Below are 6,188 nucleotides of genomic sequence, written 5' to 3'. Positions count from 1 at the left end.
GCTAACATGGTGAAACCCATCTCTACTAAAAATACAAAAAATTAGCCAGGCGTGGTGGCATGTGCCTGTAGATTCAGGTACTTGGGAGGCTGAGGCAGGAGAATTGCTTGAACCTGGGAGGCGGAGGTTGCAGTGAGATCGTGCCCCTGCACTCCAGCCTGGGAGACAGCGAGATTCTGTCTCAAAAAAACCCAAAACCCAACAAACAAAAAAAACACGTGCATTTTGTTGATGAATACACTTAGAAATATTAATCTGAAACAATTTACTGTGCCTTTGTAATTATAAAATGAATTTTAAGTACCCTTTGATATATTTCAGTTGGACTCACTCTAGCTTTAGAGCATAAAAAGTATACAAATCATTATTAGTCCCCTTTCCTGTGAGTAACAGATAATATAAAAACTTGAAACTTTAAAAAAAAATTAAGAGTAATCACATCACTCATGCATTTATTTATTTTTATGTTTTAAACTGTTTTTTTTTTTTTTTTTTTTTTTTTTTTTTTTTTTTTTTTTTTAGAGACAGGGTCTTGCTCTGTTCCCCAGGCTGGAGTACAGTGGCACAATTATAGCTCACTATAGCCCTGCCCTCCTGGACTCAGGTGATTCTCACACCTTAGCCTCCCAAATAGCTGGGACTACAGGCACATGCCACCGCGCCCAGATGATTAAAACAAAAATTGTACAAACAGGGTCTCACCATGTTGTCCAGGCTGGTGTCAAACTCCTGGGCTCAAGCAACCCACCCACTTCAGCCTCCTACAGTGCTGGGATTACAGGCTCGAGCCACCACACCCAGGCCATGCATACATTTAACTCATGAATTTATGCTTTTGGCATATGAGAAATGAAGATTTACCATCATTACTACTGAGGGAGATTGGCGATTCTGCCTGCCATTGCATCAATGAGCGTATTCTCAGAATGTGGGTGACAGAAGACATTAATCAACTTTCTCCTATACAATCAGATTATACAGTGTCCAATCACTCTGCTCCCTGTACTTCTTATAGAGTGAATATCTCACTGTGCTGAATGTAATTCTTAGGCTTTAAAGGTAAGGTTCTAGACATATATATGCTGTTATATTTAAAATATAGCAATTAAATATAAACTAACTTCAATTGCGCCAAATTAAAGAACCAGCCTTCCAATGTTGAAGTAAAACAGGCTGTGTTAGACTTATTGAGATAGTATGTTTGTATATAGTATTTGGGGCAATATAAGGCATTTTCAAATATAATTTTTGCTTTACAATTTATCCCCCTACATAGTGTAGTATTCCATTTTATTTAAAGTTAAGCTATCCCGTAAAACTCATTAAACTTAAGACAAACATCCTAAGCACTTAGATGATGAGTAAATGATTTTATTTTGCAGCCTTGGAGACAAAACCCGGCAATGACAGAATAGTTTATTAGATTTTTTATTGTATTAATTTCCTCATGGTCTTAAGCTACATTGTCTGTTGAAGAGGTTTATCCACTTCCACAGCTTCCATTACATGTGCTGCTGATTCTCAGCCTCCTATCTGTAGCCTGGACTTTTTTCCTGACTTTCAGACTCATATATCCAACTGACTACTGTACATCTATCCACATGTGGATGTCCCAACAGAAGGCAATTCAAACAAATTGAATTGCATTTCTAAAATTGAATGCCTCCCCTTTCCATACCTCCTATGCTCTCTTGCTCTTCCCTGCCCTCCAGTCTAGCCTTACATCGGCCTCAGTGCTGCTGTTTTCTATTTCAGCAAGTGGCATCACCACCATCTGCTAAAGCCAGCCACGTGATAGGTATAATCTTAACTTTTCCATCTTCTCCATTTCCCCTATGGAACAATCATTTCTACTTCATAACTGTCCTTTGAGTCTGCTTATGTCTCTTCATTCCAATAGTTAATACCTTGGTTGGGGCCACCATCACCTCCCAACAAGATTATGGCAGTAGTAATGGCCACCATGCTTCCAATATTGCTTCCTCCGATCCAATCCATTCCTTCAATCCAATGCACTGTGGCCAGGATGAGTAGGGCAAATCTGATGATGTTATTACCTCTGAGCTTCAAATCCTTTGGTGAATCTCTGTTGTCTCAAGGATAAATTCTAAATTCTTTGACAAGTTTTAAAAGGACCGTCAAGATGTAGTCTTCATTTACCTCTTTAGTCTCATTACAGCTTCCATCTTTGGCTCAGCTTTAATACTTACTTGTGCCATTCTGAGCACGACTATAGAGTTCTCGTTTCAGGAAATAATCTAGATTAGACATTGGTATGGGATAAATGTGCAATCTAATTAGATGTCATGGCTGGGTGTGGTAGCTCATGCCTGTAATCCCAACATTTTGGAAGGCCGAAGAGGAAGAATCGCTTAAGGCTAGTTGTTTGAGACCAGTCTAGGTAACCTAGTGAGACCTCTGTCTCTATAAGAAAGCTTTTTAAAAATTAAATGTCATTTAAATAAATTATGTCTAATTGGAGAGAGAGAATATGGAAAAAATGCAAAGTCTCAAGTAGGCTAGTAAAAGATTGTTGAAGGAAATTAACTGCAACTTGAGCGTTCCTTCTATTTTTCTACATCTTGTTTTCTTTTTTCTTTTAGAGAAAGGGTCTCACTCTATCACCCAGCCTAGAGTGCAGTGTTGTGATCATAGCTCACTGCAGTCTTGACCTCCTAGACTCAAGCAATCTCCCTGCCCCAGCCTCCCGAGTAGCTGGGACTATAGGTATGCCACCAGGCTTGGCTAACTTTTTAAATTATTTGTAGAGTCAGGGTCTTGCTATGTTGCCCAGGCTGGTCTCAAACTTCTGGACTCAGGCAGTCCTCCTGCTTTGGCCTCACAAAGCACTGGGGTTATAGGCAGGAACCACTGTGCCAGCCAAACTTACTTCTTCCTATCAAAGAACCTTTTAGGATGCAGTTTGAATCAGGTATAACAAAACCAATTCTTTCTGAAGGCTGTGGATTTGGAGACCCTCTAACAATGTAAGGATTGAAACATGGTTCTGAGTACGTCCCCGTGGTTGAGGCAGATTCTTCCCAGAAGTATATAACACTTAGGACGCATTTATCCGTCATGGATTTTTTTCCCCATTAAGCAAAGAGTGAATTGTCAATCTAGTAATCAGTTTGCCTGAGGTTTTAAAATCTGCTTTTCTTAGTGTCTGTTTCTACAAGCCTGGGAATTAAATATGGATATTAAATCAAAGTCAAAATAATACTTTTGTGTTACATTTAATTATGTTTTATAATTATTAAGACGATCTGTATGTACTTGGTATTAAAGCACTTAACAATTTTTTAAAAACTGGAATATTGTAGAAATCTGACCTATTAGCCATGCAATCCCAATTTAAACTATGTAACTAATTTTAGACTTGTAAAATTAAAAAGTTTAAGAACACTTCTACATTTGTAAATAATACTGAAATGTCTAAGAAAAGTTGATTTACTGCATATATAATGCATTAGGTTTAAAAGTGTTGTTAAATGCTTGTTATAGTCACATTTGGGCATTTGAAATGATTACACAGAAAATAAAATCTGCCAAATTTATATATGCTATTTCAAGAAAAAGTTTAAAGAAACTATAATGCAATAGCTGGAGAAGATATTTGCATTGTTCCCAGAAGGATAAGTTGGATATTAACACATAAAGAGCTCCAGTTGGAGCGAATGGCTTAATCAAAGTTGTGATGTGCAAAGAGTGCATCACATACTTGGGGGACAACAAGTTTCATTTGATTTGGTCCAAGTGTGGAATAAAGGGAGTGTAATCTGGAACTGTGGTCGGTGGTTAGACTACAGATGCCTTTTTTTTTTGAGACAGGGTATAGCTCTGCAGTGGCGAGATCTCAGCTTACTGTAACCTCCGCCTCCCGGGTTCAAGCGATTCTCATGTCTCAGCCTCCTAAGTAGCTGGAACTACAGGTGCACACCACCACACCTGGCTAATTTTTGTATTTTTAGTAGAGACAGGGTTTCACCATGTTGGCCAGGTTGGTCTTGAACTCCTTGGCTCAAGTGATCCACCTGCGTTGGCCTCCCAAAGTGCTGGGATTACAGGCTTGAGCCACTGTGCCTGGCCATAACTACAGCTCTTGAGGGCTAGATTAAAGCACCTGGGAGTTGTTCAGCAGGTACTGGACAAGTCTAAGCAGGAATGATATATGAGTGTGCTTTAGGAAGACTAATGCCATCTGGGTACAGTGGCTCATGCCAGTGATCCCAGCACTTTGGGAGGTTGAGGTGGGAGGATTGCTTGAGTCCAGGAGTTCAAAACTAGCTTGGACAACATAGCGAGCCCCATCTCTACAAAAAATACAAAAAACAAAATCAATAAAAGAATTAGCCAGGCATGGTGGAACTTGCCTGTAGTCCCAGCTATTTTGGAGGCTGAGGCAGGATGGCTTGGGCCCCGGAGTCCCAGGATGCCATGAGCCATGACTCTGCCACTGTACTCCAGCCTGGGTGACAGAGCAAGACCCTGTCTCAAAACAAACAAACAAAAAAACCCACACAAAAAAACAAGGACTGACTGTGGGAAAAGATTTTGTAGCTCAGCTTGCTGTATACTGCTACCTGAAGAATTAGAGGCAAATTCTTGCTCATGTTAAATACCCCCTTCTCTGGTTTGTCTGACCTGGGCCAACCAAGGTCAAAAAGTCCATCCAAAAACAAATCATTGAGTAGATAAGCACTGACAATGCTACTTCTCTCTTCCCTATGATATTCATCTAATTTCAAAAAGCTAACATCTGCAGCTTTTTTTTTTCCATTCAAATCCTTAGAAATGGTGTCTCTTTATAACAAAAGAGCAAAAAAATCTTCACACGAACTTTAGGTTCTTAGCCTTTCTCTAGATTTTACATGTTCCACTATTAGCGACCACCCTTTAAAGAGGAGAGTTTAAAACTCACAAACTAAGTGAGGACTTGGGTGTCTGTGGGCAGCAGTACTCTAGCAGCAACTCCATGCAGAAGTTTGAATTGAGGCTCATGACTAGTTCATTTGGTTTTCTATTTTTATTTTTTATAGAGATGGGGTTTCACTGTGTTGCCCAGGCTTGTCTCAAACCCTTGGGCTCAAGCAGTCTTCCTGCCTTGGCCTCCCAAAGTGCTGGAATTACAGGCATGAGCCACTGCACCTGGCCTTTTAACATTTATGTTTCAATTTTTTAATTTTTATTTTTTCATTGACTAGTTAAATCACAATAAATCAGAGGTCACCATAGCATTGTGTAAAACGAAAAATTGCCCATTTCTTAGTTCCATTGGGTTTTAGCTAGTAATGTTTCTATGTAGAACTTGGTTTTGTCTGAGAAAGAAATAGAATTGCAACAACTACTATGCCTGCCTGGAAGATGTACCTCTCATTTTCAATAGCATACTTCGGACAAATTTTTCAAACCTATTTTTAAATTTTTTGGTTCCAGTCCTCCGGTCTTCTGTCTAGGATACTGGCAAGCATGTTGCTTTCAAGTCTCCCTTTACATCTTTGACCTTGATCTGGAGAGCAGGGAGGTAAAGTTACTATTTGTAACTGATGCAGAAAATCACAAAAAGTATATTCCAATTCTTTTCACGGCCAAAATATATGCTCCCAACCTCGCTTCTTGCTTGTAATACATTAAAAAGCATAATGAGGAAGTCTGTTTATTTTCTATGTTATAAACCCTAAATGGACTATCTTTTATGTTTACATATAATAATGGCAATAAAAACATCAATATCAAATACCTCAGATATAAAAAGATAGAAGTTAAAAAAATACTGTAAGTTTCTTTTAAGAGCAGTAATTCTGTAGACAGACATTTTAAATAAAAAGTACATGTCTCAAGGCCTTACATACAAAGAGGTCTTAACAACTTAGGTGAAGTTGAAATAACAGGCAATTAGTGAAGCTGTCTTACCTTTTTCTCTTTTTTCATTTAAAAAGGCTGAGCACTATCCAAATATAATAGAAACTGGAACAAACTAAAACTGGGGATTTCCCAATGATTTTATTGAGGTAACTTTTCCCAATTTTATACATATATGGATTTACATATACTCAGGAAAGCTAAACAATGTTCTAAGGCACTTGGAATTGTGCACAGCAAAGTATCCTCTAATATTATACAACTAAATAGAGCAGAATTTTGCTTTTTAAATAACACAAACACCAGTACGGAATTAAAAAAGAGAA

This window comes from Macaca fascicularis, chromosome 4 (assembly GCF_037993035.2).
Source record: "Macaca fascicularis isolate 582-1 chromosome 4, T2T-MFA8v1.1".
NCBI classification, from domain to species: Eukaryota; Metazoa; Chordata; class Mammalia; order Primates; family Cercopithecidae; genus Macaca; species Macaca fascicularis.
Note: the sequence above shows the minus strand (reverse complement) of the source record.